The sequence below is a fragment of the Ictidomys tridecemlineatus genome, chromosome 5 (assembly GCF_052094955.1).
Source record: "Ictidomys tridecemlineatus isolate mIctTri1 chromosome 5, mIctTri1.hap1, whole genome shotgun sequence".
Classification (NCBI taxonomy): domain Eukaryota; kingdom Metazoa; phylum Chordata; class Mammalia; order Rodentia; family Sciuridae; genus Ictidomys; species Ictidomys tridecemlineatus.
Genome location: NC_135481.1, coordinates 57,198,667 through 57,225,069, shown reverse-complemented (window position 1 = coordinate 57,225,069; position 26,403 = coordinate 57,198,667). Strand labels below are relative to the sequence as shown.

Here is a 26,403-nt window from a genome sequence, read left to right as displayed (position 1 = left end):
GCAATTATCAAGAATACAAGCAACAATAAATGTTGGTGAGGATGTGAGGGTACAGATACACTCATACATTGCTGGTGGTGCTGCAAATTGAGGCATCCATTATGGAAATTTCCTCAGAAAACTTGGAATGGAACTACCATTGACCCAGCTATCCCAATCTTCAGTTTATATCCAAAGGACTTAAAAGCAGCAGTGACACAGCCACAGCAATGTTTAAACCAGATCAATTCACAACAGCTAAACTATGGAACCAACCTAGGTGCCCTTCAACAGATGAATGGATAAAGAAAACACGGAATATCATTCAGCCTTAAAGAATAATGAAATTATGGCATTTGCACATAAATAGTGGAGCTGGAGAATACCATGCTAAGTGAAATAAGCCAATCCCAAAAAACTAAAGGTGGAACGTTTTCTATGATACATCAGGGGTGGGGTGGGGAGTACTAGGGCAGAATAGAGGCACTTTGGATTAAACAGAGGAGAATGAAGGGAGAAGAGTGGGTATGGGGTTGGGAAGGACAGTGGAATGAATCAGGCATTATTACCCTATGTACAGATATGATTATACATCCAATGTAATTCTGCATCATGTATAACCAGAAGAATAAGAAGTTACACTCCATGTATGCATGATGTTTCAAAATGCATTCTAATATCATGTATAACTAATCAGAACAAAAAAGAAAAAAAACGGGCTGGGGTCGTGGCTCAGTGGTAGAGTGCTTGCCTCACATGTGTGAGGCACTGTGTTCGATTCTCAGCACCACATATAAATAAATAAAATAAAGGTCCATCAACAACTAAAAATAATTTTAAAAAAGAAAAGAAAAAAAATAATAGGTACAGAGTTCAAGAGGTAACTGGGGGAAATTGTGTGAGAGATTATGAAGAGATCTGCAGATTAACAAAAAAAAAAAAACTTGGTTTTTACTGTGAGTGTAATGAGTAGCAATTAAAGTGTTTGAGATTTAAAAAGAAAGAGTCTAGCAATTCAAACACGCCATCTACCTGTGTCACTTCTTGACTTGAAGGACTTGGTTGGTTGGTTTTTTGGTTTTTGTTTTCACTTTGTAGCTGATAACAAAAATATTGTAGTTAATAACAAAAATAAAAAGAAGAACATTTTCTGGATACTGAGCTAACAATAAATTTCTCTGGATCTTGCAAAATAAAGCACTCATACAACCTTGCTTCCCCCATTTCCTATAAAAGTATAGTAAGATGAAATTCCAAGACAGGGTCCTAACTTAAGAAGCAAGCTGCTAAAATTGTTAACTATGAGATGAACAAGAGATCCCAAAAGTTCTATGTATAAGTGAGTGGAAGCAGGGAGGTATTTGCTGTGCATGTCATGGGCTATGCAAATGGGACCAAAAAAAAAAAATAAACAGTATTTACAAATTCTAGAGATGTGTGGAGAAAAACACACTAGAGAAAGCCACTGCTCTGTATGAGTATCTGCAGACACATACATACGCTAGAATAACCAAAAGTGTTGCATATGTTTCTAGGGAGGCAATCAAATTTGGGTTCCTTCTTCTCCTCATTCAAATAGGTCAAAGGAAGCTGAAGGGATTCATTTGGTTTGTGTTGGCAAACCAAAGCAGCAGCACCATACACACTGAACATGTGAAATAAGGAAAGGTGAGAGCAGAGGCCAATCAGCTTACTATTTAACAACATCTCCCTGACAAAGGTACAGGCCAATGTTTTGGGGTTTTCTTGGACTTTTTTTGTTTGATGTGTGTGTGCGTGTGTGTGTGTGTGTGTGTGTGTGTTTTCATGGTATAATAAAAAATTAGGAAATGCCAAAACAGATTACAGAAATTATTAGAGAGCATTTTGTTGTTTTTATTCAACAAATTAGACACTCTTGGGGAAAAAACAAGGGCAAAATTGGGCTGTGTATAAGATAATGACTTGATTTGTAAACATCATAATCCACAGTGGTGTGATTTGGAATTCAATATTAAAATTGTATGATGAATACTAATACTTTCAATCTTGCAAATACATCTCTGGGGAAAAAAAAACATTGTGTGTGTGTGTGTGTGTGTGTGTGTGTGTGTGTGTGTGTGAACCTCAATTAGACATAAGATCAAAAATCAAATTTTATGCCCTTGGTAAGAGGCCCATGAGGAATACTAATAATTTCGAAGGTAATCACAAGCTGAAAGACCCCTAAGAACACATGGTGCTACTACTACTATTTCCCTGGAAAACTCCTAAAGAAACTCATGTGTTCTCTATATCTGAATTTCCATGTGTGCCTAGTGTAGTTATGCTAGTCCATTCAGGATGCGTTAACAAAATATCACGAGCTAGAGGTCTCATAAACAATAGAAATTAACTTTGGAGCTTCCCACAACTCCAAAGGCTGAGAAGCCCAAGATTAAGGTGCCAGAAGATTTCAACGTCTGGTGAGGGACTGGCTCATAAATGGTGCTTTCTTGTTGTGCCCTCACATGGGAGGAGGGACAGACTTCCCTGGACCTCTTTCATAAGGGCTCTATTTCTACTCAAAAGGGCTCCTCCCTCATGACCTCATCACCTCCTGAAGGCCCTGCCCTCCATGGGAGAGGGAGGTTTCAACATATGAATTAGCAAGAGGGAGAGAGAAACATTCAGACTACAGCAGGAAGCTTCCCAATGTGGATTAAAACCTGACCCTGAATATAGCAGCAGAGAAGATTCCCAGCCTCTAAAGGGTCTTAACCAACTCAAGGGTCAAAAATGACTTTGGGCTAGCTCAGAGGTAGGGCATGTCTTAGAATTCATGAGCTCTGGGTGGTGCCCTAGCACAGCCACACACACACACACACACACACACACACACACACACACACACACACATCAACTTTTCTGACATCTTACATCTGTTTATTTGGGACAAAAAGCCAACAAAAAGTCAAACTCCACATTCTAGGTCATCAGTAGTGTAACAGGTAATAAGCTCTGTGTTTATGGTACCTCTTTGGCTTTTAAAATGTCCTAATTAAGTTTCTCTCCAGCAAAAAAGATACCTTGCATTTTTAAATAATTCTTCAGAGCAACGGTTATTTTCATAACAGTCAGTTCATCTCCTTTACCCTGTTACAAAGTCAAAACTCAAAAAGACATAGGTTGGCCTCAAGAGTATCAATCAGGCTGGGGTTGTGGCTTCCTGATAGAGCACTTGCCTCGCATGTGTGAGGCACTGGGTTTGAGTCTCAGCACCACATATAAATAAATGAACAAAATAAAGGTCTGTCAACATCTAAAAAATAATTTTTAAAACGTAATCAATCATCAGAACATTCCCATTTGCTAATTATCATCAACACATAGACTACAAAGGTTTTTGTGAAATGCATCTGACATTGAAGGTGAAAGGGATAAATGTAAGAGCATCCCATTCTTCCAATGCCTACAGTATACTAGATAGACATAAGAAAATGATGTCTACAATAAATAGATTATGCCTAAATAGATCTTTTCATTTTAAAGATAATCAATTAAAGTTAAGGAATTTCAAATTAATCACACTCAGATCTCCTTTTTTTTAAAAGAGAGAGTGAGAGAGGAGAGAGAGAGAGAGAGAATTTTTAATATTTATTTTTTTTAGTTCTCGGCGGACACAACATCTTTGTTGGTATGTGGTGCTGAGGATCGAACCCGGGCCGCACGCATGCCAGGTGAGCGCGCTACCACATGAGCCACATCCCCAGCCCCACACTCAGATCTTCTTTAAAAAAAAAAAAAAAAAAAACTTTTTTTTTTAAGTGACTAATCTAGGGTTCCTCATTGCTTCTAACCACATGTGAATGAGTATGAAAGCAGGGACAGGATCTTTCCTTTTCCCTACAGCCAGACCCAATTAGTCTGGGAGCTGCCAAGCACCTTTCGTGAACAAAAGGCTGAGACACAGCTGTGTGTTAGAATTCATGAGCTCTGGGTTGGAGCCCTAGCACAGACACACACACACACACACACACACACACACACACATCAACTTTTCTGACATCTTATATCTGTTTATTTGGGACAAAAAGCCAACAAAAAGTCAACAAGCAACTGCTAACAGTGGAGGCTCTGTGGGATTTTTTTTTTTTTTAACTTGACTAAACATTGCTTCCTCCAAAAGCATCCCAATGGCTCTGAGTGATATGCTGCTATCTCCAGGTAAACCTTGGAGACCTTGGTTACTTCCTACACTGGCCATCTTTTGACAAGGGGATTTCTACCCTGCGTTAGTAGATTCCCACACAAGCCAATTCAGTCTCTGGTCTCCAAATGACAGGTGTAGCCTAATCCAATTTGCCTTCCTCTCCCTGGCATGACTGTTCATTTTCTCTTGCTTTTCACATCTTTAATCTCTCCCCATCCACTGGCTTTTCCCCAACACCTATAAATAAACTCAAGTCTTCCAACCTCAAATAAAACCTTTCAATGGAATGCTAAGCTGCCCTCTCCATGCCCTTACCTACTAGAAATTTCCTCACAGGCCAACCTGTACTTAATGAGCACTCTCTCTTGCCTCCCTTTATACCTTAATTACAACCACACAGCCAAAACTAACTCAAAGGTCACTGCTGCTTTGAAGAACTTTGCTTGCCCCTTACCCTTTTGGATCTCTCCACCTCTCGGCATTAAACTCATCTTCCTTTGCCTTTTATGACCTTGCCCTTCCCAGAGTTTGCTCTTAACTCAGGCTGCTCTTTGCTGGTCTCATTGGTGACACTCTCATAATTTACCTGCTAATGAACATGGATTGGTGTCCCCAGAGCTTTACCTCCACCCTTTTTTCTTACTCTTCTCCCTTCTCCCTGAGAGATCTTACTCGCTTTTCAAGCTCCCCTAAAGCCTATTCACTGATGCTAGATGCATATTTCTATTTCTTCTCATGTATTTTAACTGTACCCCAAATTAGCTGCATATCTTGGCCTCCAAATCTACTTCTTCTCTCACCCTCTATCTCAGACAATACCGTTTTCATCCAGCTGTTTAAACTCAAAAACTCCATCACCTTTCCTTTCTCCCTTGTTCCCTATATCTAATCAAAAATATTTAAGCCCTTGTCTCATATCCAGATGTTTCCCATGCTTGCCTCAACTCAGCCTCTGAGCACCTCTTCTTGGCTTAATCCAGGGACAGCTAACTCGCCTTTGCTTCTCCCTTTTTCTCCCCCTCATTACTCACCCCTCTTCTTCTTCCTTCTCCCCATTTCCCCTCCACAGTATTCTCAGCTTGATGACAGTTTCTTGATAAGAAATTAAAAACATAGAAATACAATTAGTTATGTAACGGTAATCAGATACTAAGCACAGGAGAGGGTTGCATATTTCTCTAAGACAGACCATGGAAAAGTAATGCAATAGAAAACAGACTGTGATTTGCTGGCCTAATGGATTAAAATTTTGTTAGTAGTTACTGAGGTCCTCTGTGATTAGGCTCCAACCCAGAGCACCTCTACTCACTTCCCCAAATAATTCCTACACGTGTGCTGCCCTGAACCACAAAGTGTCCTCAAAACTGATTGCACACTTTCATTGCTCCAGACTTATAGGCTCATGCTGTTCCCTCTGCCTGGAATTTACTGTGCCCACAAGCAGGTACTTCCTAGGGTTTCAAGGCTCAGCTCAGATGTCAGTCCCTGTGGCCCATCTCCTGACCTAAAAGATGTTTATTAACACTTCTTAGTCCATTTTGGGCTGCTATAATAAAATGCCACAGACTTGGTGATTTATAAGGAACAGAAATTTATTCCTCACAGTTCTGGAGTCTGGGAAGCCCAAGATCTAAGCACCTGGTGATGGCCTCCTTGATGCATCCTCACATGGAAAAAACGTAGAAGGACAAAAATGGAACAAGTGCTGTATTCTCATATGGCACAGAGCAGAAGAGAGTAAATCCACTCTCAGAAGCCCTTTTATAGCAGCATTAATCCTACACACTTCCCATTAGGCCCCACCTCCCAACACTACTGCATTAATGAATTTTGAGGAACATATTCAGATGATACCAGCTTCCCTGGAACTCTGGATATAACTCTCTCCTGTGTTTAGTATCTGATTACCATTACATAACTAGGACTTTGATGTCATCATGGTATAAGAACCCAGTGCAGTGCTTAGACTGTGATAGAAACTCAATAAATAAATAATACCTTTCCAACTGCTACGACTGACCCAAGTACAGAAATGATTTTGCCCTGCAGAGTCTGTAGGCCTGTTGCCTATACCAGATACAAATGATTTATTGAGACACTAGTTTGTGCTTTCTTCTTGCTGCTAATGCTACTATCAGCATTTTTCCATTTCCCTCCCAACAGGGTAGACGATTTTATGTTTAGAGTTCTGGACTCCTTGGAAAGAGTCACACTAGATTTTTCATGGTTTTGTGTATGCATAAAATTACACACCCAGAGAGTGATTTGTGAAAGAGATCCTATGCAAAAGTTGAAAGTACTGGGATGTTTCTCAATATCAGGAGAGGAATGAATTTGAGGGGTTGTGCTCTGCTTGAAACTCAGCGCCCATTTCCACCCACACCTGGATAGATCAGGATTGGAGGAATATTCCCAAAAGCCTGCAGTAGACAGACACCATGTAGTGACAGACACCATGCAGTGTATCCTGAGTGGTCAGTGTGTTAAGGTTTGGATATGAGGTGTCTTCAAAAGTGCCAGTGTTAATGCAAGAACATTCAGAGGTGAAATGATTGGGTTATAAAAGCTGTGACCTAATCAGTCCGTCCATCCTGATTTAAATGAACTATTTGGGTGACAACTTAGGCAGATGAGGCGTGGCAGAGGAGTTGGGTCACTAGGGGTGTGTTATGTGATGGAAGGATTCTTCTTTTCGGCAGCCCCCGTTCCCCTTTTGCCCTCAGTGCTCCTCCACCACACCCTTCTCCATGATGTCCTGCCTCTCCTAAGGCCCAGAGCAATGGAGCTGACCAACCATGGACTGAACTTCTGAAACCATGAACCAAAACAAGCTTTCCTCCTTTTTTCATTTATTTTTTTAGGTGTAGATGGATACAACACAATGCCTTTATTTTTATGTGGTCCTGAGGATCGAACCTGGGTCCCGCCCGTGCTAGGGGAGTGCTCTCCTGCTGAGCCACAATCCCAGCCCCAAGCTTTCCTCCTTTAATTCCTTCTTTTCAGGTATTTTAGCCACTGCAATAAAAAGCCAACTAATACAGTGTGTAAATACATCCATCAGCTTAGATGCTGGGGATCCAGTACTCAGCTGCAGCATATCAGAAAATGCAATGGCATAACGGAGCCAGCTGTTGCAAGTGGGCTGGGTCCTGCCCAAAATGTATGGGGCACTGCAGTGCATTGGGCTGAGATTCTTACCTTATCCTATGGAGTTGGAAAGGGTGGCTTAGCAATAATGATAGAGATCAACAAAACAGAATTGTGATACAAAATTAAGACCCATCACATATTGCTCATTCCATGCCTAGTAAAACTGAGGGACCTCTCACAGCATCCCTGAAATAGCATTGGATATAACATGGGCTCAGTCTTGATTTGAACACACATTATCTAATATGCTATAGTTATGTTATTCCACAAGTGATGAAATTTCTTACAGATATATTTGTTTAAAGTTATCAGAAAGTTTTCTTTTGGACTGAGGTGAGACATAGCTCTCCAAATCACATTAGTTCAAAGAACCAATGGCAGAAATAAATCAGAGTGAGCAATTCCAGCTTTGCAGGACACAGGTCTGTAGAATGGAAGTCTACAGGGGGGTGGAGTACAGTTCTTGAGCATGGCCACAAGGTGGCAGGGTGACTCTGCACACCAGAAGCTATCACCAGCGTGTGACTGTTCTGAAATCTAGAGTTTGTTGAGAATCCAGATGACAGTTAACATAGGCTCCTTAGAAAGCCTGTTTCTAGAGGTCTTTCCTACTGAGTGATTCCCCTATTATTAAAGGGCCTGTGTACAGAGGCAGGCCCTCCAAGAGCCTTGGTGAGACCCGGGCCCTGCTGAAAGATCAGCCTCACATCCTTAGAGGAGGAGATGCACAATTCCATTAGGACCAATACCTGTGGGTAGGCCTGACTGTCAGCACAGTTATCACTGAACAAAGGTCTAATTTGAAACCTCCTCAGTCTCAAGTCCAGAAAGAACCTCTGAAGAGAAAAAAAGGAAAGGTAAGATCAATGTCCAATATTTCATCAAATGCAGGCTCAACGGCTTCAGTCAAGGAGAACAGCACTCCATTTACATGTCACCTTACACCTCAGATCACCTCCCTGGCTCCAGTAAGGGTTAGCATGCCTTCTGGAAGGGACGGCGGGGAGATGAAAATCCATAGAAAGCAACCAGGAAATGTAGCCTGAGTTCATCAGAGAAAATTAAAAACTAGATATTAACCTGAAGAAAGAAAAAAGTTTATCCAAAGATGTCTAGAAAATCCTAATGAAAGAAATCAAACATAAATAAATGGAGATGTCTGTTACCTATGATTGAGTGGCTAACAAGTTTATTTCCCTCCACAGCTATCAATTCTAGAAGCTGTCATACACCCTATAGTTAAATCTGATTTGGGGGGTGTTTTTTTTTAAGGTAGCTGAGTGGGTTCTATTGTCTGCAATTAAAAAAAAACCTAATTATTACAACAGAACACAAGAAAACAAATAGAATAGCTAAATTTCTCTACAGAAGAAAATAAAATCAATGAGCAGTGCACTAGAAAACAAAGGGAAATGAGGGAATGGTGAAGGAATGTACTGGAATGGCCAAAGGATTTTAGAATGGGCATGTCTAATACTCAAAATTTAAGTTCTTTTTGTTACTAAGATACAAGCTTATTCCATCCCTACAATTGGTCTCTACATATCCAAATGTCTTTAACATGAATGAATTGATTTTATATAAATTAAGAAAAATATATTCAGTTCCTTATCTAAATAATTATTATGTGACTAAAGCAGTCATAGCAGTAAAGTAGAGCCATCAAGAGATACTTAGAAACAGGAAAAAGAAGTAGAAAATTCAACCCTCCAGAAATTCAATGTATGATTTATATGAAGGATGTGGGAGTAAAGAACTTGGGCTAACACAGACTAGTAATACATGTCTGAGGTGACAGATATACCAGTTACCCCGATCTGATGATTACACATTATATACAGGTATTAAACAGACACACTGTACCCCATATATATGTACAATTACTATCTGCCAGATAAACATATATAATTAAAATATATGTGCGTATGTTTTTTTAATTAAAAAAACTATTTACTTAGAAGCATTCAGAATGTCAACAAAACAGCTGCAATTTTTTTTTTTTTGCAATTACAGAGTGGTATTCAGTTAACAGAACAACAATTATTTCGCATAATCTGCATCAGAGATAACTGAAGATGAAAAACGACCGTCCCCATATATAACTAATTTGTGCTGTGCACCAACAAGAACCTGCTTTAAATTTCCATGCCAATTTACCACCCCCACACTATACCAGGCAAGGTTAGTGGCTATTGAAAATACCACCAGGACAGGGCTATCTAAAGACACATTCGGTAGTGTGTTAACTATATAAAAAAAGACACTGTACAGTTTAAAAACAAATCTTACACAGCCTTACATTTCAGTTTTTCTTCTTTAAAATGAGTGAGTTGTGTACAGGGGGGTTAAATGCTTTATAGACAAGAAAAACAACTGCACTAGAACCAACTTATTCATCATCATCTTCTTCATCATCTTCTTCATCTTCCTCCTCCTCATCATCCTCTTCATCTTCCTCATCTTCCTCCTCTTCCTTCTTTTTCTTGCTTTTTTCAGCCTTGACAACTCCCTTTTTTGCTGCATCAGGTTTTCCTTTAGCTCGGTAGGCAGCAATCTCCTTTTCGTATTTTTCCTTCAGCTTGGCAGCTTTCTTTTCATAAGGCTGCTTATCATCTGCAGCATGTGCTCATGTTTTTAATACCATAAAAAATAAAATGAAAGAAAGGACTTGGACTGACCTCTGTATTACATAAAGGTAAGCTTCTTCTACCCAATGGTTGGTTCTCAAACTTCTGTAAACAAAAGACTTAACCTGAAGGGGTCATTAAAACATCGAGTGTGGACCAGGGTCATTGCTCAGGGATAGAGCATTTATCTAGCATGTGTGAGGCCCTGCCTGAGGGTCTTATTCACCTGGAACATATAGAAGTTGTAAAAGTGAGGACAAATGTCTGAGCTCCAGGTAGAGAAGGTTTTTGTTAGATTATCTAGAGTTTGAAATTTATTTCTATAGGAAAGGTTTATGTTGAATTTTGTTATCAATGTACTACTGATCTAAATACAAATCAGAGCAACTTTCTGAAGAAACATTTGGCAACACAGAAATATGAAATCCTTTGACTCAACAGTTCCACACCTGCAGTAAGAAGATAGTGTAAAAAGATAAATTCAAGAATATTAATGGCAATATTTTTGACAGTTTAAAAAAGCCTAAAGACTATTAAAATGTGATTCATAAATTATACACACAGTGTACTCAGGAAAAGGCAGGTCAAGATAGTACACTGTACTAGTCAGTGCTACTCAAAGAGCTGGTTATTAACTTTTTCCTTGCCATCTGTAAAAATATAAATCAGCACACCGCCTCCATTGAAAATGTTTTGTTATAGCAAATGACATTTTCATTTGTGACAATTTCCCTAAACCTCAAAATCTTCATGTGTTAAATGGGGATAAAGATCAGGATTTATAAGATCAGGGTAATCAGCATATCTGTCACCTCAGACATAACATATATTACTAGTCTGTGTTAGCCCAAGTTCATTACTCCTACATCCTTCAAACAAATCATATATTGAATTTCTGGAGGGTTGAATTTTCCACTGTTCCTTCTGGAGGCAGGAGAATCACAACTTATAGCCCAGCCTCAGTAACTTGGTGAAAAACTGTCAAAATAAAATTTAAAAAGGCACTTAGGAAGTAACTCAGCAATAGAGTGTTCCTCGGTTCAATTTCCAGTATTGGAAAAGAAAAAAAAATTACCCATGAGAAATAGAAATCTTAGATGTGCAGAATAAGGAATCTAAATTTTTTCTTATAAAATTTTTAAGAACTCCAAGATGAATGGTTAATATATATTTTAAAAAAGTAATCCAGTAATCCTAGGCTCCAGGATCCAATTCCTAGGGATCCGGTAAAAACAAATGGAGGGCTAGGGAGAGAGCTCAGTTGGTACAGTGCTTGCCTTGCATGCACAAGGTCCTGGGTTCAATCCCCAGCACTACCAAATAAAAAAAGGGAATCTCTCCTTAAAGACTCACAGCTCAGGGATCCTGAAGATGAACTAGCAAAATCAAACAGCACAGATCACAGGAGAAAACAAATCATCAGGAAGGTAAATCAGCAAAGCCCAAAACTGACACCCCCAAAATTGGCAACAATTGTCAAATCTAATGGTTAAAAAAGTCACATTTAAAAATAATTTAGAAACCATAATGAAAGAATAAAGTGCTACAAAAAAGGGACAGTGTTTTAAGTAAACAAATAAAACATTTATAGATTAAAATTATTACCAATGGAACAAAAAACTTTCAATGGGTTAAACGGCACACTAGATCTGACTTTAAAGAGAACTACTGAAGCAGAAGACAAATCTGAATAAATTATGAGAGAGGAGGCAAGGAGAAGGGAAAGTGGGGGTGGAGGGAAAAAGGAACATGAATATGAATCAATGAGCCACAGAAAGAGAAGCTTCAACAAATGTCAATCTAAAGCAATCTAAGGAGGAGGGAGAGAATCTTACACATCTGTGCATGAAGAATGGGGGAGCATTAATGCTTACAAAGACAATGATTAAGAACTTCCCAGAATTAAAGAGAGAGGTGGGAATGAAAGCCAAAAATGTCTAAATGAAAACAAATGTACACCTACACATATAACAGTTGCGATGAAAATAAAAGAGAAAATCTTAAAAATCAACCAGAGAAGAAAGACAATTTACCTAAAAATAAATTACAAGTTATATTTCTCATCAGTAAAAGATGCCAAAACCTAAATAATAATAATAATAATATATTGAAATACTGAAAGGACTTTCATTTCTGGAAAAGATGGAATAAATTTTTTAAAAATCCACTCTCTGTAGCTCAGGGCTCCTTAGTCTTGGCACTATTGATATTTGGGGCCAGGTTATTCTTTGTTGTAGGGACCTGTTCTCTGTGCAAGATATTTAACAGCATAACCATGCTCTATCCACTAGATGCCACTAGCAACTGCCACAGTAGTGACAACCAGAATTTTCTCACACATTGCCAAAGATCACTTAAAGGAATAAAACCATTCCCAGTTGAGAACCATTCTCTCTAGGTTAACAAATGGGAGGAAGAGAATAGCTGTCCAGGACAGAACACTTTTGAATATATCCACCTTACTCTAGGAAATACCCATATTGGTTTATGCATGAAATCAACCTGAATCAATAAAGGAAAGTTGGGGAACTGAACTATTTTTCATGAAAAATACCACCCAGTTTCAAATTACCTGTGGGTAACACACACAATCAAGGCAATGTTTGCAGTACTGCAAAGGCAACAAAAGCTAAATTGACATTTAAGCCACAGCCCACATTAGTAAGACAAGAATATTAAATCTAAATAGACTGACTACCTCTAAAAGTGTAGTTTGAATAAGAACCAGTCTCATTTTGTAATATTCAAAATATCTAGGCTACAATAAGAAACTATTCACCACAAAAAGTACAGAGAAAAATTTGTCAACTCAAATAAGAACTAGTCAATCCACTGACACAAAACCAAGAGGACAGAGATGCTAGAATTATATGACAAGGATTTTAAAGCAGTTATCATAAAAAATGCTTAAGTGGGAAATTATAAATCCTTTTGAAACAAATGGGAAAAATAATAAGTCTCAGAAAAATATTAAAGATATAAAGAAGAACCAAGTGGAAACATTAGAACTGAAAAACACAATAACTGTAATAATTTTAAAACTCACTGACTGGGCTCAGTGCAGAATGGAGATGACAGATCAGTGACCTTTAAAACAAATCAATGAATTGCCCAGTCTGAAGAACATAGAGGGAAAAAATGGGATGAAGGAATGAACAGCAAGTTGGGGGCTGTGGAAAAATAGCAAAAATCTAACGTTTGTGTCATCAGAATCCCAGGAGAGAAGCAAAATTCAGAAGTGAAAAACTATTTGAAGAAATAATAGAGGAAAAAATCCCAAATTTGGAGAAAGACTTAACTCTAAAGATTTAAGAAGCTACGCAAATTCTAAACATGATAAACCCAAAGAATTCCATACCCAGATATACCATAATTAAATTTCTAAAAACTAAGACAATGAAATTATGGCAGTTACCAGTAAATGGATGGAACTGAAGAATATCATGCTAAGTGAAATAAGCCAATCCCCAAAAAACAAAGTTCTAATGTTTTCTCTGCTATGTGGATGCTTACTCACAATGAGGAGGAATAGGGTTAGAAGAATAGAAGTACTTTGGATTGGACATGGGGGAGTGAAGGCAAAAGAGGGGAATGGAAATAGGAGAGACAGTAGAATGAGTTGGACCTTAATATCCTATGTGCATATTTGATTACACAACCAATGTAATTCTATATTATGTACGGCCAGAAGAATGGGAAGTTATACTCCATATATGTGTAATATGTCAAAATACATTCTACTACCATGTACTATATATATATATATATATATAATTATATATATAAATTTTTAAGACAATTTTTAAAAATCATAAATGCAGCCAGAAAGACATGATACATTCAATCAATAATAGAAAAATAATTCAAATGACAGTGGATTTGTCACCTGAGATCATGAAATCCAGAAGCAACTGGAACGTTTTTCAAGTGATAAAATAAATGGAACTCCTGGCTGGGCGTGGTGGCACATACCTATACTCCCAGCAGCTCAGGAGGCTGAGGCAGGAGGATGGTGAGTTCAAAGCCAGCCTCAGCAAAAGCAAGGTGCTAAGCAACTCAGTTACACCCAGTCTCTAAATAAAATACAAAATAGGGCTGGGGATGTGGCTCAGCAGCTCAGTGCCCCTGAATTCAATCCCAAGTACCCCAAAAAATAAATAAAATAATGGGACTCTCAAGTCAAAATTCTATATCAGTGAAAATGTCCCCCAGGAATGAGAGGGAAGTCAAGGTATTTTCAGATGAAGGAAGACAAAGCATTCCAACTATAAAAGAATTACTAAAGGACTTCCTCAGACCTAAGGGAAAGAAATCTGAGAGAAGTTCGGATCCTCAGGAATGAAAGAAGAGTCACAAAGATAATAAGTATTTGAGTAAACATTATAGACCATTCTTCTCCATTTGAGCTCTTTAAAATATGTTTTGACTTTTGACAGCAAAAGTTATGCATGTTGGGGCTGGGATTGTGGCTCAGCAGTAGAGCACTCGCCTAGCACTGGTGGGACCAGGTTCCATCCTCAGCACCACATAAAAATAAAGGCATTGTGTTGTGTTCATCTATACCTAAAAAATAAATATTTTAAAAAAAATTTAAAATTATGCATGTTAGTTTGCTAGGGCTACCATAACAAAGACCTTGGTCCATTAAGCAACATGAATTTATTTTCTCACATTCTGGAGACTGGAAGTCCAAGACCAAGGTACCAGCAGGGACAGCTTCTGAGACCTCTCTCCTTGTTTGCGGATGACCATCTTCTTCTGAACTCTTCCCTTGTTTGCAAATGACCATCTTCTTCTGACACGTCTCCTTATTTGCGGATGACCATCTTCTTCTGGGTCTTTACATTATCTTTCTTCTACATCTGTGTCCAGATTTCCTCTTATAAAGACACCAGTCACATTGGATTAGGGCCCATACTAATAACCTCATTTTATGTAAATTTTAACTGAATTACTTTCTCAAAGTCTTTATCTCCAGATCTTATTCTGAAGTACCAGAATTCATACTTCAACAGTTCTGGAAGTACACAATTCAGTCCATAAAAGAATGTGCATATAATTTATAAGATAACTAAAAATACAGGGGGGAGGGGAAAGGGATTCATATGGTGTTAAGGTTCCTGTATTCCATTGAAGGGGTTAAATCTTGATGCTAAGTTAGACTATGAAAAGTATGTATATCATAATTCATATTTGCAAACACTTGAAAAATACAGGATATAGCAACATATAACTTGAAATGGAACACTAAGAAGCACATAAATAACCCAAAAGAAAGTGAGAGTAATAACAAAAAATGTCATGACCAATAGGTCTTGTCCCAGAAATGCAAATTTGGTTAACATTAGAATATCTACCCATGACTCATATCCAGTGTAAAATGGCAGATGGAACACATGATTTTATCTCCATCCCTGCATTCCTTAGAGAAAATGATTTAAGGAGGAAAAAGTGCAAGGGAGGAACAAGAGCAGATCAGAAAGATTAAAACATTTTTAGAAATGGGAAGGATATAGCAAAAACTGAGACTCGCTTGTCTTTCTCTTCAAGGTACCTATGGAGGGAGATAACACAACAAGCAAGCCAATTCCTGCTGTAGAATCCCAGAATGGCTCCATAATTGAAATCATCTGTCACCTCAGAAGAAGAGCAGAAAGGAGGATTTAAAACAGGAGAATTGTTTGAAAAGATAGAGAGGGAAATCGCTATAAAGCCAAAGAACATTCCCTTCTTAAATGTTATGGACTGAACTGTGTACCCCAAAATTCAAATGTTGAAGTCCTAAGTCCCAGGATCTCAGAGTGTGACTATATTTGAAGACAGGGTCTTTAAGGTGGTAATTAATGTTAAATGAGGTCATAAGCATGGGACCCTAACCCAAGAGTACTGGTGGCTTATATGAAGAGGAAGAAATGGCAAAGGGTTCTCCTTCCATGTTGGAAGGACACAGAGGAAGGTGGACGTCTGCAAGCAAGGAAGAGAAACATCCCAGACACTAACTCTGCTGGTACTCAACCTTGGACTTCTAGCCTTCAGAAATGTGAATAAACTTCTATTTGTTTAAGCCACTCATATAATATTATTTTGTTATTATTATGGTTTGCATATGAGGTGTCCCCCAAAAAATTCCGGTATTCATGCAGGAATGTTTGGAGGTGAAATGATTGAATTGTGAGATCTATAACCTAATCGGTCCATCCTAATTTGAATGGGCTGACTGGTGGTAACTGTAGATAAGTGAGACAGGGCTGATGGAGGCAGGTTACTAGGCATGTCCTGAAGGGGTCCAACTTCCCTGCGGCCCCTTCCCCACTGCCTCCGCTTCTGAGCTGCCATGAGTAGAGCAGTGTTCCCTGCTATGCCCTTTCCCCATTATGTGCTGCCTGTGGATGGAGACCTCTGAATCCATGAGCCACAAATAAACTTTCTCCCCTCTAAGTTGTTCTTGTTGGGTATTTTGGTCAAAATGATGCAAACACTCACGAAAACTGTTATAGTAACCTGAGCTGATCAATGCACTGATGTGGGGCACTCTGTTTAATCTTGGGAAAAACTAAAGCAGAGGCTCTGGGTTTGGGAACCAGGCATCACCTTGTGGCAAAATGAGGCTCTGTACAGAAAATAGGGTCTTCACAGAGAGCTCAAATAAGAGAAGACAGCCAGACCTCTTCACTGCCTGAACTCACAAAATGACAACAGGTAGGCTCATGTACACAGCTTTTCTCAGAGAGAACCAGAAACAGGGAAGTGAAATATTCTTCTGTTTAAAAAAAAATTACTGGAACCAGAAAAATATCTATAATACCAAAAACTGGGTGCCCACAATGAAATCGATTTCTGAATAATCACCTGAAAGCAATACAGCAGATAAAGCAGCCCTTACAAATAATTACCAGTGCTCAGTGGTAGAGGCACTTGCCTAGCACATGTGAGACACTGGGTTGGATTCTCAGCACCACATAAAAATAAATATATATAATAAATATGTAAATATGTATTGTGTCCATCCACAACTAAAAAAAAATTAATAACCAATGCCTTACTCTCAAATGAGAATGGATAACCAAGGATCATACCCAGCTGTTCAAGATATGAATAGAGGATTTGTTCCAGAATAACGTTTGACAAAGTAATACAGTGTTCTCAAATTTATGGTCTTAGTTAGGACCTTATATATTTAAAAAATGTAAAGACCCCAAAGCACTTTAGAATTTTGAAGTTTATTTATTAATCTGTACCATATTTCAAATGTAAACTGAGATATATTTAAAACAGAAGAACACATAAGCATACATTCTACTGACTGCAGGGTGTTGTTGTAGCCCCTCATGTGCCTTCTGCAAACTTTTATGTACACTTAAGAAAATGAGATTAAAAAGATAAACATAATCTTATTATTATGGAAACCGTTTTGGCCTCACAGACCATGTAAAAAGTATCAGGGACCACTAGCCTCTGGGTTCATAGGGTCCCCAAGATCCAAAGAGCCACATCTTAAGGATCACTGAAAAACAACAATGAGATCCAGGGTGGAAAGGTGCTTCAGAGCAGATAAACAGAACTCGCTGAACATTTGTGCTGTTACTGTATCTATACCACCATGCTGCTGCAACAGACAACAAAATAGAGGAAATATGACTAAAAAGTAGATCTTCCTCTCAAGGTGCATATAAACTAAATAATTAAGAGGTATGGGTAAAATGAGTGATAGATTCTGATTGAGAGAGTTGATAATAACTTCAAAAAGAAAGTTATAAAAGGATGCTTTTTAATAAAATAATTTCAGTAGCCTTCCTATACATTTTTATGTAAGCTAATTGTATCGATAAAAATGAAAATTTTTGTCTCCAGGATTCTACAAGAGTAGGATAGTCTTACCTTGATTATAAGCAGCTGATGATGTTGGTTATGCCTCTTACCATAGAATAGCTTTTGGGTGACAAGTAGCAACCAAAAATCAAAGTGCTCAAAATTTCAAGACAGGGCTAGGGTTGTGGCTCAGTGGAAGAGCACTTACCTAGCATGTGTGAAGCACTGGGTTCGATTCTCAGCACCACATACAAATATATGAATAAAATAAAGTCTACTTTATTTTTAAAAAATTCAAGACAGAGACATATAATAAAAATCAATATTTTCCATTAAGTGAACTCTTAAAACTGGTTTCATATTCTAAACTCTAAATCAATAATATAAAAAAGAGAATTTATCAGTAATTCGTTGTCACTCAGAACAATATTATGAGACAGTCAGGAACTGTCCAGTTTCCAGATATCTGTCACCTTCTTAATAAGAAAATAGTCATAACTGGATTAAATCATTCATAGTATATGATGCAAGCGTACAGAGCCTTAAAACTACAACTAATATCCTATCCCTATAAAGTGCCTCACACATTAGCAGTGTACCTTAAAAAATCCATTTGCTTCCATGAAAAATATAAAAGAAAAATAATTTCCTTTCTGACCTAAGCAAGTATTTCAGGCTTTACTATCCCAATGTCATCTAAAATCAAGAGTCATAACTATGACTTGCTTCTAACCAACAAAACACAGCAAAGATGATGGAATCATGGAGTGCTGTGATTTAAATTATGGCCTCTGACCCTCTCATGGCTGCCTTGTGCTAGGAGATGCCTGTGCAAAAGTGCAGGTCAAGATGGCCCAATTGCTATGGTGATGCCAGCACAGAGAGGGTATGTTGCATTTATCAATCAAGGCCTTGAGTTCAGACACCAACTCTCAATAATAGAGAATTCTGAGCAAAACAAGATGACACTAATGTCTCACCAGTCCTCCATCCTTCAGATTGCCTGCTTTCCTGAAATTTTCCCACAAATAACCTTCTGATGAAACCTATATGATAAATGTGCTGAGCTAGCTCTTCGTCAGTCAGTCAAACTCCATCAGAGTTTGTCTCTTCTTCATCCCCCATCTCCCCCTGTCCGGTTTCTGAATTAACAGCCCAGGTATGAATCTTTGGCACTCACTTCCATGATTTTTATCATTTATGAGCTTCCTAGGAGATGACCCTGCTGACTTTGATGAAGCAAATGACCATACTGGGGAGGCTCACATAGAAAGGAATTGAGGGAGGCCACCAGCCAATAGCCAGTATAAAATTGAAACCCTCAGTTTACCAGCCCACAAAGACCTGAATCCTACCAACCCCTTGTGGGAGTGGAAGTAGATCTTCTCCAGTTGAACCTTCAGATGAGAACACAGTCCTTGCTGACACCCTGTTTGACACCCTGACCCCCATAAGTCAAGACCTCAGACGTACAGAGCTATGAGATAACAAATTGTGTTGTTTTAAGCTTCTATGCACTTAGTGATTTGTTATGCAACAAGTGACAACAAATACAGAGGAGTAAAAAAAAAAATAACACTGTAGGAAAAAACATGACTTCATTATGATTGGAATTGTTACCACTAAAATCTTAAGAATTGATTTTATTCTAATGGACCAGTTAGGAAAGACATTGCAATATACTTCTAAAAAATCTAAGGAGAAGGATGGTAGGAGATCAGGGGTGAAGAGTTATAGTCTCCCTCCTCCCTGTTGGAGAATCAGGAGTAAGCTGGCTGAAGGCAGCTAAGCTGCTGAGGATGCTACAAATCTTAGATTAATAAAGTCCACGTGTCTCAGCCAAAACTCTAAGAAATAGTAAAACTAAAGGAGAAATCGGATTGGCAGATACAGAGAGGTAGCACATTGAAAAGAAGAGAAATGGGGAATGTCAAGACAGGCAACAGCAGGCCCCCAACAGAGCCACAATCTAAAAGATGGGCTACTCCCAGAAATTAAGTCATGGTGACTGAGGTCAGGACCAGTGGAGACACCAGGCAGGCAGTGTGGGCATTACTAGAAGATTAAGGTCTTTTAAAACACAATAATGGAACAACTAGCAATACCGGCAAGCTTTCCAAGGTCACTGAAGGGGCAACACACCTATCCAGTGTAACACCTATCCAGGAGTCACATCCAAGAGAAGGCTAGGCCACAAAGTCTAAAGAAATCACCAAATGCAAATTAGCAGAGAAATCTTCAGAATCCTCTTGGATCTTCAATAAAAAGGCAGCTGTGCTAGCCCCTCAAAAGCCTCTGACTGAATTCTCCCAAGGCCACTAAATAAAAGCTAAGTGTACACACATGCACCACAAATTCATATGCTCATGATAGATGCTGCAAACACACTTGCCCAAAACAATTAGCACTGGGATTAAAAACATCATGATTAATACTTCTATTTAAAATCTGGGTTCTGCACCTTTGGGTGATTTGTCCTAGATTCTCTTCCCTAGAGTCTTACATTTTTAACAGAACATGTGTACTTAATTTTATATTCTTCACACAGAAAAATGTCAGTGACTGGGCACTCTGTTTCTGAAGGTCAGATTGTTCTTGTTATATGAGCTATAAATTACAGAAAGCATCAGGTGAAGAGACAGACATTTATTGAACACCTATTCTGTGGAGAGCAGTGACTTGAACCATGGTTTCTGATTGCCACATGGCAGCATTTGCACTAGGAACTTCCTGTGCAAAAGTGCAGGTCAAGATGGCCCAGTTGCTATGGTGATGCCTGACTGAGGAGGCTGTGTACAAAGGCACAGAAATTTATCAGTAAGGAACTTGAGCTCAGGCACCAACTCCTAGGCATAGAGATTTCTGAACATAACATGATAATCCTAATGTCTTGCCAGTCCTGCATCCTTCAGATTGCCTGTTTTGCTAAAACTTTCCCACAAATAACCTTTTGATTAAATCTATATAATAAATGTGCAGAGCTAGCTCTGGGTCATTCATCCTCCATCAGGGGACGATGTCCCACTTGGCCCCAGCTTTTTCTCTATGTATGTCTGTCTTTTCTTCATCCCCCATCGCCCCTCACCAGTTTTCTGAATTAATGGCTGTATTCTTCTTGGCATTACTCTGTACCATCTCATTTGCTTCTTGCAATTACTCAAAATGGAATAAGCCAAAGCCAAAGCCTCACTCAAGTCAATCTACCTGATCCCATCACCCAACCACTGAGTAGTAATGCCAGACATCAAAACTCAGGCACCTCTGAAACCAAGCCTGAACTTCATTCTACCATATCACACTGTTAACCAGTCTTCTGAAATTTCTGAGCTAAGGCAATTGAATACCTAATTGAGACTGATAATAGATTATGCTTATGGTGTAATAAACAAGGAGAATTTTCATGTTAAGGTAGGTAAAATCATTGTATATCTCTTAACCTCCACTCCATTGTGAGTCAAACTATAAATGTGACTTACTGCATTTCTAAAATTAGAATCCAGAAGGATCTTTTAGTCTGGTAATAAAAGAAAATATATTCTAAAGGAATGGTATTCGTCCATAAATGTAAACTACCTAAAATCAGATGTGTTACCCAAAGGACTTAAGAACAACATACAGAATTTAATTCTTGGCTTAAAAAACAGTCACATCAATGTTTATAGCAGCACAATCACAATAGCTAAACTATAGAACCAACCTAGATGCCCTTCAATAGATGAATGGATAAAAAAAATGTGATGTATATATACATAATGGAATATTATTCAGTATTAAAAGAGCATAAAATCATGGCATTTTCAGGTAAACTGATGGAGCTGGAGAGTACAATGCTAAGTGAAATTAGCCAATCCCAAAAAACAAAATGCCGAATGATTTCTCTGATTTAAGGATGCTGATTTATAATATGCTGGGGGTGGGAGGATTAAATGAACTCTAGATAGGGCAAAGGGGAAAAGGGAAGGGAGTTAAGGGAAGAGCATAGGGGTAGGAAAGATGGTAGAATGTGATGGTCATCACTACCCTAAGTACATGTGTGAAGACATGAAGGATGTGACTCTACTTTGTGTGCAACCAGAGATATGAAAAATTATGCTCTATATGTGTAATATGAATTGTAATGTATTTCTGTTGTCACATATAACAAATTAAAATTTTTAAAAAATTAAAGAAATAAATTAAAAATCTAAAAAAGTCAGGTGTGAATAATCCTTAATGAAAGACAACTGCACTTAAGAATTTTATTTGTAATATGTACTTCAGGTATCTCCCTAATACACTAGAAATACCTGTTAATAAATTTTACCCTCATTTGCATCCCTTTAATCAATCCATAATCCTAAATCATGGTAATGACTAAATGATAGCCTAGTGACCTAAAACAACAAATGTCATCCAAATCTACCATACTCTCCTCCCAAGAGATCTAACCCATTGCTAGGTAGACCAAGCTTTACATACAATTAGAAAGTCAAGTCAGTTGAGAAAAAGTTTCACCAATTCAGAGATGCCAATCAGAAAATTTATAAAGTGGAATTCTACTCAAATAGTATGAAAGTGTTTATTCTGGCATACTTTCAGAATGTTTCAATAGGATAATCCCAACTGAGTAAATCAGTCCAGAATACTGTCCCCAGACACATCTTTATGTTTTTCTCTAGAATTTAATTCTTGGTTTAAAAAACAGGAGGAAGAATTTGGAAAACAAAACGAGAACAAGCAGCTTCTCTTTTCTTCTACACTATTTATAATTACCCAGGCTGAGTCAGCTTTTCAAACTTAAAGCAAGAGTATAATCCATATGTATCAAATCAATGCACTTCTCAGAACACTGATTGCTAGTCAACGACACTAATAATATCTGAGTTCTATCATCTTTTATTGTAGGATACTTGTCTTCAGTGGGATAACAGCCTAGCAGTTACAGGGGGTAAGTGTGCACAGAGACATGCTGAAGAGACAGTGGTTAATATAATGTGATAAAGATACTTTCAAAACACATTCTCCAGAAAATTAGGAGGTTGCTGGAGAGAGATGCAACAAGAGTGGTGAAATGCTGACACCTCTTACAGTTGAGCGGACTCTGGTGCTTCAGCGTTCATTAGACTGTTTTCTTTTGTGTCCATATGACATTTTCATAAAGCTTTGTGAATATTATCATCCCAAAACAGAATGAGGAATCTATAAATGGGGGTCCTTCAACATTATTCTTCCAAAAAGTCATCTCAATAGTATTAGACCATAACGCCTAGAATACTGGCTGATATCTCAGTTCTGTCATTTATAAGCATTTTTTCCTCCAAAAAAAATTTTTTTGCAGAGGAGTTGCAAGAATAGTACAAAGAACTCCTAGATTCACCAAATGTTAACACTTGGCCACATTTGCTTTATCTCTTTTTCATATGACATACAGACATGCATATGCCTTTTCCCAACGCATTTGAGATTTAGTTGCAGACATATGCCCCCTCATCCTGACTATACCAGTTTCCCCTAAGAAGAAAGGTATTCCTTTTCAAATTTATGAAATCTGACCTTGACACAATGCTATTGTCCAAACAGAACACATATTCAAATGTCCTTGGTAGCATTTTTCACCTGATATTTCTGATATTTTCTCAAGGTTAAAACCAGGCTATACATTTTTGGTATAAGTGGTATTGTATTCACAGTGCTCCATGGATGATTATTTCTTGACTCAATACTATTGTCATGTTTATAAGGACACAAGGATATTTTCTGTGAATTATATCACTTCTTTGTGAGTAAAGTCATTTTAATGTAAATTATCATTTTCTAACTTTTTTCTCTGTACATTTTACTTAGCAGCATTTGTAACCTTTTTTAATAATTACTAGAAAAAATTTCAAGAGTTTCAATTTCATTTTCGCTCAAATCCAAGCAATTTTCTTTTAATCAATCCATAATCCTAAATCATGGTAATGACTAAATTACAGCCTTCAGGTGATTTGCATGCCTGTGAAAGTCTGAGACATCCTACATCCTGAATATCTCAAGCAAATATTTGGCAGTGGTTCCCCATCATTTCCTGCCGAGGTTCTACATTTGATTTTTCCCTCCTTGGCTCTCTTCCTTCCGTTCTCCAGGATCAAGTACAAAGATTGCTGATGAAGTAGGGAGGATGGGGAAAAAAGAAACTGCAGGTTGTCAACTAGAAAGTAGGAGGGATAGAATGGCTACTAGTGGATACTGCCTGTGGGGTAGCAACAATCCATTTGTGGATGGATCAGGCAAAAAAAAAAAATGACACAAGATCAACCAGTAGACTAGGAACAACCATAGGCAACCAGATGTCTCCCTGGTAATACCAAATGTTCATCAGCAACAGCCCCAAGACACAACCACTCAAGAATTGCTCAAGATTTCTGAGACATAATATAGTTAGTTATTTCCAACATTGCCTAACATCCCTGACTGTTCCTGATAATTTAATTCTTACAAGCAGACTCAAGTGATTTAAAAAACAAAGACCCATAAAAAGGAGTATTAATAATTCAACAAATGCCATAAATGGAAGAAAAAGAGAAAAATTCTTCACTACTATCTGGAAACAAAGACTTATCTGGAACACTTCCTACTGAGGAAATCATAAAGCATAGTTCAAATACCTAAGTACTACCACAACACATTACACATTGGAACAAAGTTGCTTAACACCTCATGGTAACTTACTGAAAACCACACTAAGCCTCCGGAGTTCATTTCTCTTCTGGAACCTGCCCTTAGACATCCTGCTGTCTGGACATAAAGACATTTTCTGTAGGCAACATTCTTCTTTGTGAACATTATAAGTTTATAGGCAACTATTTTTTACAAAATCTCTGTGTTTGATATACACTTACAGAACACCTTCATAAAGAAAGTCCTCTGGATTCCATCAGGAAAGGAATGGAAGAGAGAATTTGAATTTGCCTGGCTTTAAGCCAATTTTTCCCTCAAGGGGAAATTTGGGGAAAGGGGAGAAAAATAGAAAAAAAAAAAAGCAATCAGTTGTAGTCCTGGGTTCAGCAATACTGAACCCAGTTTTGATTTATCATAAAAAGGCCATATACACACCGTCTGATAACAAGACTTCGGAAGAAATTATCATCACTCTGTATACCCCTACCTGCCTGTCATCTACTATTCCCTCACCTGCAGAGGTAAGAAGCACTAGGAGCACTGTAGCTTCATATCACTGGAAGCTATTAGAAATATAAACTATCAGACCATAACTCAGACTTACTGAATCAGGAATTCTGGGGGTGGGGTACAGCAAGTTCTTTTAACAAGCCCTTCAGGTGATTTGCATGCCTGTGAAAGTCTGAGACTATTTAAAAAAAAATACTGATGTCCATGTATATTTTAAAGCTCTTAAGGAATATGTCTAATGTGCAGCCAGGGCTGGAAAACAAAGATAACTTTATTTTATTTTTTTTATTTCTCCCTGTGCTGGGGATAGAACACAGATCTCACACATGCCAGGCAACTGTTCTACCACTGAGTTACTTCACCAGCCATAGAGCTAACTAAAAAAACTCTGTGTCTAGAAGGAATCATGGGCTCTACACTATAGAATCACCTCTATTCTAACTATAGAAGGTTGTGGAACTTTAAACTGAAGATATATTCAAGATTTGGGGGGTATTTTTCAAAATACTCACTAAAAATACTTGCCTTCTCTTCATTTCCACAAGGACAAATGGTAAGTCTTTCCTGTTACTTATAATATAAGAACAAATACTAACCATTCTCTAAACTCTGGAAACCTATCTGATTTCTAGTTCCATTTCAGCTGAGAGTAAACATAATATTGGCCCCAAATCACCTCAAGAGCTAAGCTGGTCAAATACCATAATTTTTTCATAAGCAAAAATTAATGGCATAAAGTTTGATTCTTCTGTAGAGTTGAACATACCATATAAGGAAGTAGAAGTAACATTTATCTCAATAAATTGAGAAAGAAGCATGGCAAATTTTTTTCTAGGATTCCAAATGCATCATCTTTACCCAAAACTTAAAAAAAAAAAAAAAAAGAACTGTCCATTGAATTCATGGAATGCATGAACTGCCTGTTTGAGTCCCTTTACCATTTATTATTTCTAAGAAATATATGAATAAGGCCAAGTTTAATTATCTACTTGTTTGTTGTGTTTTAATTAGTTAATAAAAGTTCAAATCCAAAATTTCTTTTCCTAGGAAAAAAATGCTAGACCACTCTTCGTATAAATGAGCAGAACTGAGAAAAAGGAAAGCTTGGCCCATATTAGCTGATTCTATTGTAAAAACCTGTTATATACTTTTAAACCTGAAAGTGGAGAGAGCAAGTTGGCATCTTCACACAAGAAAAATGATAGCAAATGGGGAAAGGGAGAGCAACTGCTAGGTAGGGAGAGCCAATTGTGTTACCATCACCTGAGATATGACAGCTGTCAGGGTTTTCAGTAGAGAAATTGTGGACAGTGCCATGATCCCATCGCTAGTGAATTCTGGATATAAAATACAAAAATACATGCGTTTCAACTACAAAACGTATACTCTTTGCACTATGTTCTTGGCTGATTAATAATTTTAAAGAAAAATAATTAACTGCAGAAATTTTGACCCTCATCTTCCCATTTCTGCTCCATCTCATGTCTCAAAAACACCTTTCAAATGGTCTCTCATGCG

At 37.9% G+C, this 26,403-nt stretch overlaps 1 protein-coding gene across 1 annotated transcript in view; it reads right to left on the bottom strand.

The window, feature by feature from the left end:
- Positions 1-26,403, bottom strand: part of Syt16 (synaptotagmin 16) — a 253,975-nt gene that overhangs the window by 226,693 nt on the left and 879 nt on the right. The gene's annotated exons all lie outside the window — the stretch shown is intronic.